General features: G+C 34.0%; 1 non-coding gene across 1 annotated transcript; it reads right to left on the reverse strand.

Moving 5' to 3' along the window:
• Positions 1-324: 324 nt before the first annotated feature.
• On the reverse strand, positions 325-472 carry LOC136225302 (small nucleolar RNA snoR135). The gene has a single exon (XR_010687024.1). It is a non-coding gene; the product is annotated as a small nucleolar RNA snoR135 (small nucleolar RNA).
• Positions 473-16793: the final 16321 nt, after the last annotated feature.

Consider the following 16793-nt stretch of genomic DNA (forward strand, 5'->3'; position numbering starts at 1 on the left):
ATGTCTAACGTTACTTGATGTATTCATGATGAAGTATAAAATTAATCCAATGGTAAAAATTAATCTAATGGTAAAAACACACGTTAATCTTAATTAACCTCAAATTTTTTTGTTACCGATTTCTTTAAAAACAAAAATCGAATTCTACCGATTTAACTCGTCCTTCATTAAAGAAGTGAGAACAACACTGTTCTCTTTTACTAGGTCAAATCGCCGTTTTACATTCGCCGGTAAAATCGCAAATTTTCAAAAGAAAAACTCAGATTGAATATAAAATGGCACTAGAAAATATTTATAAAGAAATTTGGATTAAAAAAGAAAAGAAAATGTGAGGAAGATGATTGTTGATAATTTTCAACGGAAGAAAATGAAATTCAACTGCCCATCTTCCCCAGATCTAATATTGCAGGGAATACTTTCGGATTCAGAGCGCATTTACAAGCACAACGCCGATACACACAATCCCTGCTTTTTTCTGAATCAGATAAATCGGAATCACAAAAAACCGAATTTCAAATCAGAAAGAAATAAAAGCAGAACGGCGAAAGAGAAGAAAAATATATGCTGTATACTTTTCTTATTGTTGTGCTTTATATAGACACAAGAGAGGAGATTAGGGTTTTCCGGGATTTCAATTACTTAAATGCCCTCGGACTCAGTCTTAACTTTATAATTCCTATTGGGCCAAATATAGGTTAAATTGGCAGACTTTGGCCCAGAGATCATTTTTGTTTTATATTTTCTTGGAAATTTGTTTAAAGGATTGTGTTAAATGAAAAATGAATTGAGTTTTTTTTTTTTTTAAGTAAAAATGAATTGACTTGTAACTTAACTTAAAATAATCTATTGGATAAATTTTTTAGGAGGGCCGGTTTCTACGAATGCAAGTGGAGCGGGGATTCCCTGTCCCCGTCGGTGACCCGTCCCGACGGGGACGAGGAATCACCGATAAGAATCCCCATGGGACCGATAAGAATCCCCATGGGATGGGAATGAGGATAATTTTATCCCCGTGACATGGATGGGGCGGGGATGGGGCACCCCATACGGATCCCCGACCCCGTCCCGTTAATCCCCGATGGGAAATCCCCAATGGATCCCCTTTTATCCCCCATTATAATTACAATTATACTTTAAATATTATAATTTATAATATTTAACTTAAATTAAATAGACTTTTTTTCAAATAAAAAATTAAATGGGATAAATAACATATTAGCCAAGGACTAAATGGATATTTTTTCTAACCTAAACTAAAGGCATAGTATCTCTACCATTCTTTCGAATAAAACCTAGAATTAGAAAGGAGAATAAAAAAAATATATACTAATTTTGTTTTAAATATAAATGGGATTCCCCGTGAAGATGGGGATGTGGAATAGGAAAAAAAGTGTTTTCAAACGGGGATGGGCGGATTGGAGACAAATCTGTCTCCGTCTAACTCGCGGAGACGGAGATGGGAAATCCCCGACTAGTCGGGGACGGGGATGGGAAATGCATTCCCCGCCCCACCCCGCCCCGTTTGCATCCCTACCGGTTTCTAATTAAAAGTCATTTTATTTTTAATTATCCAAAAAAAAGTCATTTTATTTTAGCTAAAATTCTAAATTTCGTAATATGCATATATATTTATTTATTTAAGTTTAATATGGTTTTAGTAGTATATTTTTTGAATTTTTTTTCTTCTGAATTTTGAAGCCCCTACTCATTCTATAGGGGTTTCTGATCAATCCCCAATAATTTGAGTGATTATAGGGTAATTGCTCGCGTTCTCTATAAAGTGATCATCAAAGTTCTTGCCAATAAGCTTAGAAATGTTTTGAGTAAAATCATTAGCTCTAGTCGGTTTGCTTTTGTTCTTGATAGCAAGATCATGGAGAATGTCCTACTTGCTCATGAACTAGTTCATGATTATCATAAAGATACTAATGGGAGGAATTGTGCTATGAAAATAGAATTAGGAAAGCCTATGATTCGATGGATTGGGATTTTATTGAAGAGGTTATGTATGCGTTTCTGTTTCCATCAAAGTTTATATATTGGGTTATAGCTTGTAGGAGGACCCGTCATTTTTAGTTGTAGTTAATGGTGGCCTTCAACGATTTTTCAAAAGTGTAAAAGGATTGATGCAGGATGATCCAATGTCTCCTTTATTGTTCGTGCTAGGGATGGAGTATATTTCACGGCTGTTGGTTCATGGTGTGACTTCTTTATTCGGTTACCATAACAGGTGTCGAGGTATGAAACTTAATCATTTGTGTTTTACAGACAACCTATTTTTGTTTTGCAAAGGCAATGAGCATTCTATTTTGAAGTTAGTGCATTGTCTATTATTTAATAACAAATTAATTATAAATGTCTAATGAATTTGGTCGATGCTTATTGGCTTCAAATTGTTAGTTGGATGGAAAAGAAGGCTTGTGGTAAGACCGCTTTAGCTAGATTGAGAAGATTAGCATGGTTGTGAGTATTTATGCCATTTGGAGAAAGAGAAATGAATGTTGTTTGAGGGAGAATCCCCTAGTGTTTACATATTATGAGATAAGTTTCTTGTTTAGTTAAAAAAAGATTGGATTCGACTAGTTGTAATATGATTGAATGTGATGCTTGATCCTATATAGTGTTGTTTGTTTTTTTGTTATAAAAATTTATTGCTGAAAAAATAGTGCATTTCAACATAAGTAATTAAACAAATACAATCTAGAAGTACATATGAAGAGTTTCAATCTGTATTTTCAATTTCATAGATCATGATAGATCCACAATAGACAATGATTGAACTAGTTTTGGCACCACGACAGGAACATGCTCCATCCAAAATCAACTTTAGAGTCTTATTCTCTACGAATAACTTCACGACCTTTCAAAGAGTTATTTCTATTTAAGAATAGACAAAACTCTTCTATATTTCAATAAAGGAAAACATGATAACACCCATAAAAAGAGACAAAAAAAAAACTCCAAATAAGGAGAATCGATCAAACCTAACATAGTAGTAGATGGATTAAAAGTTCCATTGAATAAAGAAAAACAAATAAAACAAAGAATCATTTATTTATCGGCTAAAAGCCGAAGGAAAGTATCAAACCTAAATGGAGAAGTTAAAAGGTTTCTTACTGGTTAGAATCTTTTTTCTGCCTTTTCTTATGATTTTTTAATATAATATGGCTCCCTTTAAGTTAAAAAATTCAGAAAATTATTTATATAAATAAATTTATTTTGGAGAATATAAAAATTTAATAGTTATGAAGATATCAAAAAAATGTTTGAGGAGAGTTTACACCTAAAAGTTTTAACTCTTGATTAATAATGGTACTACATTTCTTCTCCTCTCCAAATTTATCCCTTAAAAAAACCTAGCAGCTTTTTATTTTCGAGGAAGCTTGTTTCCTTCTTCCTCATCTCATTTATATTTTTAACTTCATACTTTTTATATTTGTATGTGTTCATATTTATGTTTACAAAAAAAACGTGTTCATATTTATGCGTCTTTTCACTTTTTTTTGGAACTCATTTCTCTATTTGAATATATTTTTTATTTGATTGGCATTTGTCACGCATAATTGTTTTCATTGGTTCATTTTGGAGTTTAGCACGAGCAGAAGCAGTTTAACTCAACAACATATGTCACACCCGACCCTAAACGGCATCGGGTATGAAGGAAAAACAAGATAACGGGCATTCGTAAGGCAAAAAGGCGAATCGATTTTCTATGAGATAAAAATTCATTTGGACTACCTAAAGTTTTATTGATTATTTGGCTTGGACTTGATAATTCTATCAAGCTTCCTACGTATCCCGAACTTCTTTTAATATTTAAACTGAGAATCAAAGCCACGTAATTCTACCTATTTTAGGTAGCTCTTAACTTAATTGACACGTTGATGAAATTAATAAACTTCACTTTGTTGATATATCGTTTCGTTTCATATAGTTCCGTTTTATCGCCACTACTGTCACACCCGACCCTAGACGACCTCAATCGGCATCGGGCGTGAAATAGAAAGATCATAATCAATACTTAAGAGTCTCCAAATTATCCAACGCCATTATATTACAATTGAACTACCAAAGTTCTAACCATAATTCCCACAATAAGCAGCCAACTTCCAAACCCCGCCTAAACGATCGGTAACCTTCTCTACATCCTGTACTTTCTCACCTAAAAACATTAAAACATTTAGTTACTTACTTTGGCTACTAATTGACCCGATCGATTCTTCTCTAAATTCTGTTTAAGACGTTTTCCCTCCAAACGTTTCCGAAACTCAAAAACTCTTCGGTTAGGACTTAGAACTATGCATAAGGATGCTATGTTTTCAATTTCGAGTGATTCGGACCGCCTACGAGTTTTGAGATATATATCACAAACTTGGCGAATATCCCGTTTGATCCTCCATCTTTATATAATCTTTCAAAATATAAATTTTAGAAATTTAGACACGGACGTGACAACTACCATTCACAATATATTTAGTATCACGATCTACGATTTCGACTCGTCAATTTTAAACCCGTTAATAACTTAATTTAATTTCCTAACAACTTAACTTAATTTTGAAATAGACCAAAAACGCTTTTTCAAACCATCGTAAATTTATTTATTATATATACGTGAATACTTTATCGATTCAATAATACGAAACTTTAAATTTAAAAAAAATCACGTTATCAAATCAAATAAAAATCACAAATAAATATCGATATCTTAATATCAGCATTTTATCAAATCAAACTTGTAATCAATCAAATGTTTTATCATACCCACTCGTAATCAATCGTAATCAATCAAACATTTTATCAAACCAAATATGTAATCAAATAAACGCTTTATCAAACCAAACTCGTAACTAATCAAACGTAAAACCTTATATCAAAACCAACTCATAACCGATAGCATAAAACCTTATATCCAATCTAGAGTTTCTCCCCTTATGTATTAATCCATAAGCACATATCAAGAATCACATAGTCGAGACGTCTCTTTAACCTTGCCTAATCCCGTATTGGTCTTACCCCACACTTCGCTGCCAATACCCGACTAGGTCTTTACACTGTGTACACAGGCCATGTCCCTCACTGAACATGGTCTTCAAATATCACAACCACCCGTCCGGATTACTCTAGATGGATATATATAAAATCATAAATCACAATATGCTCAAATCTCTTTTCACAGTCAAACTTCCAATTAATTCAATAACCGTAAAACCATTTGGCATCAATTGACTATTTTCGCAAAAATAATCATAATCATTAAAATCAAATAATCTTTTAATATAACTAAAATTGTTAAAAATTCGTATAAAATCATCGATTCATAATTTAATCGAACTCCAAGAATTAAATAGCTCAAAATATTGTATCGATAAAATTTAATATCGTTAAAAGTAAATATTCTTATCGAACTACTATCGATCACCAAACAAAAATTCTAAACCGAATTACTATTAGACTCGTTAACTACTAGGAGTATATTCGTCCTAATTTTATATTTAACTATTCTACTACTTTTATATTCAACTTATTCTACCGACTTTTATATGAAATTTTAACAAATAGCGGTATTAATCATTCTAATTTATAACGTATTTTAACTCGACAATTTAAAGTCACTTAATTATAAATAGGTCAAAACTAAATTTTAAACCAAACACTTTATCGACTATTATTCTCGTTTGTCACCGAAATTATAACGTGTAAACAAACTTGTATCGTTAATTCCGACCGAAGGTTCAGTTAGACTCGTGAGACTGTTAGGAGTCTATCCGTACCAATTATTATTATCAGTTTCTTTATATTATTATTATTTTTCAATATATAGAATTTCAGACTGACAATTTAATAATTAACTAGTCATATATTTTCCATGACCGAAACCTCTAATTGATCGTCTATTAAATTCTTTCCGTAAATTAGTTCTGTGGCCGTGAGCTAAACCTCTAATTGATCATCTATTTTAATATGTAGTTGTCTAAATTTTATATTTTTATTAATAACCTATTGACTTAATAAATCACTATTCGTAAACTTGTTGAAATTTAACGAAACTATCAGAACCAAACCAAAATCATATCTAAAACATTTTAAAAATAATTTGGATCTAAAATACAGTTACCGAGATATTATCGACGGTTACCGAAAATTAATCGGTGCGATCCATTGACAGCTGATCTCGAAACATCATCATCGGTCACCGAAAATTAACCGTTGTGATTCCTTGACAGCCAAAAAGGGTTTTTCCTCTCCTTATTTGACAACCCAAATCTTTCTATTAATCTGAAATTTCTTTTCCAGGTCTCTCCAAAATCCCCCACTTTTTTTTTTTATCTCATCCTTTTCTAAATCAAAAGAGACTAATTTATACACTATGTAAAATTGATTTATGATGCATGATTATATATCCTTTGGACAAGTGGTATACACATGTTTTATACATGTTTTGTAATTTCAAATAAATGCCACGTATAACCTATTTTCTATTTCAATTAACACCATATTTCTTTTTTTTAATTAATATTAATTATTAATAAAAAGTCCTCCTTAATTATTAAATTTTATAAAACTTACCCAAATCTTTTTATTTATACTTAAAGATATTAAATTAAACCCAGTAATATATTTAAATTAATTAAGACTATCTATTTCGAAAATCAAAATAAGAAATTTTAGACACGGACGTTACAATTCTATCCACCTTAAAGAATTTCGTCCTCGAAATTCATACCGATTTTTACCCAGTACAATTAATCATTGTAATTAATCGTTACAATTACTTAATTACGATTTTTTGTTTACCCACTATCGAGATATATAACGTTCAGACTTCTATCCCAAAATTCACATTCTTAAATCATAATCCATATTAGGTCCGAAGCAAATAACTACTATGTCTGAGGAAGATAACCTAGGGCTCTGATACCAAAATATCACACCCGACCCTAAACGACATCGGGTATGAAGGGAAAACAAGATAACGGGCATTCGTAAGACAAAAAGGCGAATCGATTTTCTATGAGATAAAAATTCATTTGGACTACCTAAAGTTTTATTGATTATTTGGCTTGGACTTGATAATTCTATCAAGCTTCCTACGTATCCCGAACTTCTTTTAATATTTAAACCGGGAATCAAAGCCACGTAGTTCTACCTATTTTAGGTAGTTCTCTTAACTTAATTGACACGTTGATGAAATTAATAAACTTCACTTTGTTGATATATCGTTTCGTTTCATATAGTTCCGTTTTATCGCCACTACCATTCACAATATATTTAGTATCACGATCTACGATTTCGACTCGTCAATTTTAAACCCGTTAATAACTTAATTTAATTTCCTAACAACTTGATAACTTGTGGAAAAATCCTTGATCGGAGCACTTCCCTGTGAGGCGCCGTTGGGATCGGCCGGGGACACTCTGATGCCAAAGTCAGTAATATTTCTGAGAATAAACTGTAAGCACAAAAGTAGAGAATCAGTAAGTGTACCTTTGATCCTAGGAAGCTGGGGTATTTATATAGGTTTTTGTAACCTTCAGCATTAATGGGGAAGCAGGTGAAGAGTCGTGTCATTACTCGTCTTTAATTGCTATCAATTCTCCATTAATCCCAGTATTTAGCATTGAAACCCTCAGAGTTGAGGTATTCGAACAGTTAAGTCTTTATTCCCCTTTAATGGCTATTAATTGCCATTTAATTGTATTTATTCCCATTCATGGATGGTAATAAAGGCGCTTTTTCGTATTCTTTGATCCGTCAAGGCGTATGTACGCTCTCCTTGAGAGCTATGGCGGGTCTCCGTTACTCGCTCTCATCGGGCGTATCTCGTTATGGCGTATCTCGCCATGGTCCACGTGGTGTGGCATAATGCTAGAAACTCCTTCATTTTCCTCATTATTTGCATATTCACCCCTGCATTAATCCTGCATTAATTATCATTAATTCCATATTAATCATGCATAAATATCTCTTTTAGAAGGAATAATGGTTTGTCATTATCTCTATTAATTTTCCCTTATTCCTTATTCAAGAATAATTTGGGTTGTTATCAGAAGCCCCCCCTAAAGGTATAAAAAGCTCTTTAGGGCTGTTTAAATGGTGTTTCATTTTTCTATCTTGGAGGAAAGTGGACCCGCCCTAGATGGGGGATCACATATGGATATGATACGCTTTTAGGGGATTTTGCTTCTTCGTGGATAGGTGGCCAACCGTATCCATTGTTAGTCTCTAGGGGCTTCTTGAGAGTTATATTTCCTTTAGAAAGGAATAACCTGCCCTTTATGGGACCATTTGTTCCTACCGCATAGGATTATGATTCGCCTTAGGGACTTCTTTTCTTCAGTTCTGCCATATTGAGGAGAATGATCCGCCCTTAGGGATCAGTAAGAATGATCATCCATTTAGGGACTTTTGTGCATTTTGTGGGGGGTTTTGACACTCTAGGCACTTGCCTTTTTAGCATTTACTCATTTTCCAAAGTGTTTTTACTTTGCATTTGTGAAGACGAGACTTCATTGCTTTTGATGAAGACGAGGCTTCATTGCTTTTGATGAAGATGAGGCTTCATTGCTTTTGATAAAGACGAGGCTTCATTGCTTGGATGAAGACGAGGCTTCATTGTTTTGATGAAGACGAGGCTTCATTATTTGGATGAAGACGAGGCTTCATTATCTTGGATGAAGACGAGGCTTCATTATTTAGAGATGAAGACAAGGCTTCATTATTTGGAGATGAAGATGAGGCTTCATTACTTTGATGAAGACGAGGCTTCATTATTTAGAGATGAAGATGAGGCTTCATTATTTGGAGATGAAGACGAGGCTTCATTACTTTGATGAAGACGAGGCTTCATTGTTGGATGAACCCTTTTCTTTCCAGAACTATTTTTACTAATGCATTATATCTTTTAGCAAGTAACTTTTTAGAATCTGGTTTAGGATTTCTCCGATTGTTTAGGGTAGGTGGCCAGCCGTACCCCAATGTGTGAACCTTTGTGAAGGTTAGAAGCTTTTATTCCTAGTGAGGAAGTTAAGCTGCCTTAGGCGATCGATTTGCTTCCTATCTTTGAGGTGAATCGATCCGCCGCCAGGTCTTGAGACTCTTCTTTGGGAAGAGTATTTGAGAGTGTAAAGTTCTCACGTCTGAGAAATGTTTTAACTCTGCCTCTGACAACGATCAATCGTTTCCTATCTTTGAGGTAGATCGATCCGCTGCTGAGATTATTGTTCTCCTATCTTTGAGGAGAAAGTTTAGGGTGTAATTTTCTCATGTTTGAGATAATTTTAACCCGCTTTTGATGGTGACCAATATTTTTCCTGTCTTTGAGGAGAGAGTTGAGCTCATTTGAAAGCTCCTGAGGGCCTGTGCTTCTTATCTTTGTGGAAAGGGGATCCGCCCGTGATGGGGATCAATTGTCCTATCTTTGAGGTAATTGATCCGTCTGTGGAACTTTTCATTCGCCAGCCACTGGGCGTATATCAGCTCTTTGATTACATCCGCCTTCGGCTTCCTCCTGTGGAGATCTCATTCTTCCATGCAAATATGCTTTCAGACTCAATGAGAACTTTCGTAACATCCTCATTGATCTCAGGTTTTAATCCTTTAGCGATCCACACCCGCTTTCCATCAGCAATAAGGAACATTTCCGTGTCGCCCAAAGCTATAGTGACAAGTTCATCTTCCTCACATTCGTCATCTTTGAATTATGGGCGGATCGATAGTGACACCGAGTAGGTCTCTTGAGCCACCTTTTGGTTCCCGCTAATCATTACTCCTCCTTTGCTGGTGGGAATGTACATTGCCAGACGGCGGATGGAAATTAGGACTGCAACCCCTGAGATGAACGGTCGCCCAAGAATGATGTTATAAGCTAATTGTCCATCCATAATAGAGAACTCCAGATCACCAATCCATGCTTGATCATTATCCGCCAACTTGCATTCCAAAGTTACCTTGCCCTTGGCCCGGATAGTGTGACATGTCACTCCCATGATGTCAACAATGGTTGTTTCTATTTGGATCGGATCAACCTTTAGTTTGGCGAATGCACCTCTGGTGATGACGTTGCAAGAACTGCATGTGTCTACCATTACTCGCTTCATTTCATCTCCCATCCTTCAATCGTCATTGTTACTACCAACGCATCTGTATGTGGAGAGATTACTGGACCTGTTTTTGCAAAAGGGGCAATTGAGGGATGTTTTATCCAGGGCGGATATTTTTGTTTTTTTTTCACGAGTGGCTGATACACTAGTCCATCTGCTATGACATTAATGACACTTTTGAATTTCTTTCTGGGATCGGTCTTCTGCTTGTCGTCTTGTTATTTGTTATTCTGGACAAACCTATCTAGTTTTCCAGCTCCTAGCAAGCTTCAAAATGTGGTGGCCATTTCTTCTATGGAACCTGTAGTACGCTTTGGCGTTTCTTCCAACGGTTACATGCTCCCCTCATTTGGGTTCGGGATATGTAATGTCCCGTTTATATTGAGTATTCTCTTTTATATTGTGGCAAGTTGGAAGCCTTAAACCTTCTGTCCGCCTCGTACCACATGAACCGTGCTGTGAATGGCGAATTCCTGTTAACTGGATGGGCGTACCTTTCTGCATTGTTCTTTCATATATCTAGAGCGGCATGCACTCGCCTTTCAATCTCATCATCCATGTGTTCAGTGGTGGCAAAGTCGGCTCTTGATTTTGATCTCGATCATGTTGAGGTTATGCTTGGAACTACGGTTTGACGCGGATGGATGTTGTCACAACCGCTGGAGCCATTTTATCTAGCTTTGAATATCTTGTCTCCGTATCCTTCAACATTTTGCTAACATAATAGATGGGGAACTATTGACCTTCTTCTTCTTGAATAACCACGGTGCACATAGCTTTATCCATGACAGATAGATACAAATGCAGGTCTCCCCTTCAAATTGGTCTGCTCATCAAGGGTGGTTCTGCTAGGAATTGTTTTGTACCTTGAAATGCTTGTTGACAATCTTCCTAGTACGATGATCCGCCCGTTCAACCTCTGGATCTTTCTCACCCTTTGTGGGGCTTTTATTTAGGCACTCTTTTCGCCATTTACCTCATAGGGCTTTTACTTTATCTGGATTTGCTCTAACTCCTTTTTGGCTAATGACGTAGTCAAGGAATTTTTCTGAAGTGACTTTGAATGTACACCTCTCTGGGTTGAGCTTTACTTTTCATGCCAGTGTTTGGCGTTGGTTGTAGTATTAACGATTCCCTTGTACTTGTGGGTTAGTACTGACAGAACTCCAGAAGTGGGGCATATCCTGTCCATTATTAAAAGACTGTGGTAAGACATAAAAGCTATATTCACTTACCTTGGGGATCAATGGCTTGATCCATGGAACTGACTTCATAGTGAAAGACTGTTTGCATTGACCTTGTTGGCAAATATCATGTATAATGCAATGTCTCTTTATGGAATTTTTAGTTCATCTTGGAATCAACTTAATAATTCCTTCACGTTGGTCCCTGACTCTAGAATGAGCTTAGTCAAAGGATAAAACCGAGTAAATATTATATGTCAAACAAATTCATAATAGAATTTTAGTCGTGCTTGTTTTAATAATAATATCACGTATAACGGTCGTGACCATAAAGATTGCTACTGCACATGAATATCATAATGAATTCTTAATAAATAACCATAATGAGAATGGTTTAAGAATAATGTCCTTTTGTATTTCAATGCGCATTAATATCCAAGATAGCATATTTATTTTAAACGTCATAAAAGTTATGACATTCTATATTGGGTAAGATATCTTACATAGTTGCTATTTACTTGCAATTAATATTGTGCATCCATACATTAATGGCATTCAGAGATCATTAAAGCCTCATTTGAATGAGGTGTAATTAAAGAAAGGTAAGTGATGATTTAATAATATAGTTATATATAAAATTACTCTTATATCATTTCATTTGTATGAATAAAATAAAAGAGAAAGGGTAATTTTGGAAGAAAAATACATGTACCATGATTCTCCTCCAATTTGGAGTGTAAGGAAAATTACTCAAAATCCACTCTCACCTACCTTCACATACAATCCTCCAATCTTTAAGGAATTCTCATGTATATCCTAAGAATTTTGCATAAATTAATGTTCTGATCCAAAACCGACACTTGCACTATTTTGTAGTTAGCTCATGACATGAAAGTTTTATTTATCCAATTTGGTAATTCATCAGCCCATAATGGCCTTAATAGTTAGGGACAATTACAGGATAATTACAAATAGACTCAATATTTTCAAGTCTCTTGTGTTGGTAACAGAAATTCTAACAATGTCAAATAAACAGTTTTTATATGAATAGACACATCCTTGTAAAAAAGGGAATGAAATAACTGTTTGACAAAACAATATTCAAAAATATGAATTTCTGATATTAAAAGTACTATATAGGAGAAAAGCCATATATAGATGGTGAATTGTACAAGGAAAAACCAAATATGATTTTTTTTGTAATTTTTCTAATAGTTATATGCATGTTCATCCAAAAGACCGACCAGATCTAAATTATTTGTAATTACATGAGCCCTTTTATGATATTTTAATATCAAATGACAAAATCACATTGAATGGATGAATTTTTTTGTAAATCCCAAGATTACGGGTCTTATACATGCGTTTGTACTAATTCAATGATAATATCATATTACACTTGTCATGCATAAAAATATGAGGGCATAGTAAGCATGCAAGATTTAATGAAAGATTTGTGTCTATGACTTCATCTTTCACAGTTTATTAGATTTATCATAATAACATGTAACGATATTCATAGCAACTTGATAAAGGTAAGAAACTTCAATTTTCTTTAATTAAAAATGGAATAAGAAAGGGTAGGAAACTTATCTTATTTATCATAAAATTCCAGATTTAATGTAGAAAACTCTTTCCCACCAATCTATAGAGAAGCCTATCTTTGGATAGATTTGTTTGTACTGATCGAGCCAAGGTTTGAGATTGTGATTTCTATTCCGTTGACTCCATTGTTTTGTTCTTTGTGAAACTCTATACAATCAAGATTTTGTGATCTTCTGTTTGTTAGAGATCCACGATCACCGCACCAATTGATAACTTGTGTAAAAATCCTTGATCGGAGCACTTCCCTGTGAGGCGCCGTTGGGATCGGCCGGGGACACTCCGATGCCAAAGTTAGTAATATTTCTGAGAATAAACTGTAAGCACAAAAGTAGAGAATCAGTAAGTGTACCTTTGATCCTAGGAAGCTGGGGTATTTATATAGGTTTTTGTAACCTTCAGCATTAATGGGGAAGCAGGTGAAGAGTCGTGTCATTACTCGTCTTTAATTGCTATCAATTCTTCATTAATCCCAGTATTTAGCATTGAAACCCTCAGAGTTGAGGTATTCGAACAGTTAAGTCTTTATTCCCTTTAATGGCTATTAATTGCTATTTAATTGTATTTATTCCCATTCATGGATGGTAATAAAGACGCCTTTTCGTATTCTTTGATCCGTCAAGGCGTATGTACGCTCTCCTTGAGAGCTATGGCGGGTCTCCGTTACTCGCTCTCATCGGGCGTATCTCATTATGGCGTATCTCGCCGTGGTCCACGTGGTGTGGCATAATGCTAGAAACTCCTTCCTTTTCCTCATTATTTGCATATTCACCCCTGCATTAATCCTGCATTAATTATCATTAATTCCACATTAATCATGCATAAATATATCTTTTAGAAGGAATAATGGTTTGTCATTATCTCTATTAATTTTCCCTTATTCCTTATTCAAGAATAATTTGGGTTGTTATCACAACTTAACTTAATTTCGAAATAGACCAAAAACGCTTTTTCAAACCATCGTAAATTTATTTATTATATATATGTGAATACTTTATCGATTCAATAATACGAAACTTTAAATTTAAAAAAAATCACGTTATCAAATCAAATAAAATCACAAATAAATATCGATATCTTAATATCAGCATTTTATCAAATCAAACTTGTAATCAATCAAATGTTTTATCATACCCACTCGTAATCAATCGTAATCAATCAAACATTTTATCAAACCAAATATGTAATCAAACAAACGCTTTATCAAACCAAACTCGTAACTAATCAAACGTAAAACCTTATATCAAAACCAACTAATAACCGATAACATAAAACCTTATATCCAATCTAGAGTTTCTCCCCTTATGTATCAATCCATAAGCACATATCAAGAATCACATAGTCGAGACGTCTCTTTAACCTTGCCTAATCCCGTATTGGTCTTACCCCACACTTTGCTGCCAATACCCGACTAGGTCTTTACACTGTGTACACATGCCATTTCCCTCACTGAACATGGTCTTCAAATATCACAACCACCCGTCCGGATTACTCTAGATGGATATATATAAAATCATAAATCACAATATGCTCAAATCTCTTTTCACAATCAAACTTCCAATTAATTCCATAACCGTAAAACCATTTGGCATCAATTGACTATTTTCATAAAAATAATCATAATCATTAAAATCAAATAATCTTTTAATATAACTAAAATTGTTAAAAATTCGTATAAAATCATCGATTCATAATTTAATCGAACTCCAAGAATTAAATAGCTCAAAATATTGTATCGATAAAATTTAATATCGTTAAAAGTAAATATTCTTATCGAACTATCGATCACCAAACAAAAATTCTAAACCGAATTACTATTAGACTCGTTAACTACTAGGAGTATATTCGTCCTAATTTTATATTTAACTATTCTACTACTTTTATATTCAACTTATTCTACCGACTTTTATATGAAATTTTAACAAATAGCGGTATTAATCATTCTAATTTATAACGTATTTTAACTCGACAATTTAAAGTCACTTAATTATAAATAGCTCAAAACTAAATTTTAAACCAAACACTTTATCGACTATTATTCTCGTTTGTCACCGAAATTATAACGTGTAAACAAACTTGTATCGTTAATTCCGACCGAAGGTTCAGTTAGACTCGTGAGACTGTTAGGAGTCTATCCGTACCAATTATTATTATCAGTTTCTTTATATTATTATTATTTTTCAATATATAGAATTTCAGACTGACAATTTAATAATTAACTAGTGTCATATATTTTCTGTGACCGAAACCTCTAATTGATCGTCTATTAAATTCTTTCCGTAAATTAGTTCCGTGACCGTGAGCTAAACCTCTAATTGATCATCTATTTTAATATGTAGTTGTCTAAATTTTATATTTTTATTAATAACCTATTGACTTAATAAATCACTATTCGTAAACTTGTTGAAATTTAACGAAACTATCGGAACTAAACCAAAATCATATCTAGAACATTTTAAAAATAATTTGGATCTAAAATACAGTTACCGAAATATTATCGCCGGTCACCGAAAATTAATCGGTGCGATCCATTGACAGCTGATCTCGAAACATCATCTTCGGTCACCGAAAATTAACCGTTGTGATCCCTTGACAGCCAAAAAGGGTTTTTCCTCTCCTTATTTGAAAACCCAAATCTTTCTATTAATCTGGAAAACAATTTCTTTTCCAGGTCTCTCCAAAATCCCCCACTTTTTTTTTTGATCTCATCCCTTTCTAAATCAAAAGAGACTAATTTATACACTATGTAAAATTGATTTATGATGCATGATTATATATCCTTTGGACAAGTGGTATACACATGTCTTATACATGTTTTGTAATTTCAAATAAATACCATCGTATAACCTATTTTCTATTTCAATTAACACCATATTTCTTTTTTTTTTAAATTAATATTAATTATTAATAAAAAGTCCTCCTTAATTATTAAATTTTATAAAACTTACCCAAATCTTTTTATTTATACTTAAAGATATTAAATTAAACCCAGTAATATATTTAAATTAATTAAGACTATCTATTTCGATAATCAAAATAAGAAATTTTAGACACGGACGTTACAACATATACCCAGTGCAACATAAACTATTAGATATGTGTGAGTTCAGCATGATCAATACATCTCGAAAGATTTTAAATGTGAAATTTGAATGCAACTATTTTTCTACGGTTTATATTTGTGATATTGGTACTTCATTCAATTTGTGATTTATTTTAACTTGTTTTAGATTTAACTTTTATAGATTTTTGGCTTAATACATACGGAGCCCCCTGTACTTGACTTTTTTTTATTTTATCCCCTAAACTCAAGGGATAACCTATTGACCACCTAAACTCCCCAAAATCCACCCAATTTACCCCCTCATCGCAGACGTGGCGTTGACATGGCAAATGTTTGGTTCTCAAACGCTAGACGCGCGTGAGGGCTGGGATCGTATGCATTTCAACGGTAACATCTCCTTATTATCTTCTTCTTCTTTGCCATTTTCGGTTCTTATTCTTCTCCATCTTCTGCTCATCGATTTCTCTTCTTCTTCTTCGCCATTTTCAGTTCTTCTTCTCCATCTTATGCTCATCGATTTCGTCTTCTTCGCGTCGATTCCACACGGTTCTGTCACGTCGATTCCACACGGTTCATCTTTCTCGCTAAACGGTTCGTTCTTCTCTCCATCTGTGATTTCTTCTGGTTCGTTCATGTGTTCCTCATTTCTTCATTTCTTCTGGGTTGTTCATCTGAAGTTCTGTTCCTTTGAAGTTGTGTGATGGAATTGATTTTTCCTCAAAAATGAAGGAAATTGAGTTGATGATGGGTCACGAGATGTGTTTCTGTGGTGAACATGCTGTACTGAAAGTGTCATGGAGACTTCGTAATCCAGGAAGACGTTTTTATGGATGTCAAAAT

This window comes from Euphorbia lathyris, chromosome 3, assembly GCF_963576675.1.
Source record: "Euphorbia lathyris chromosome 3, ddEupLath1.1, whole genome shotgun sequence".
In the NCBI taxonomy this organism is placed as follows: Eukaryota; Viridiplantae; Streptophyta; class Magnoliopsida; order Malpighiales; family Euphorbiaceae; genus Euphorbia; species Euphorbia lathyris.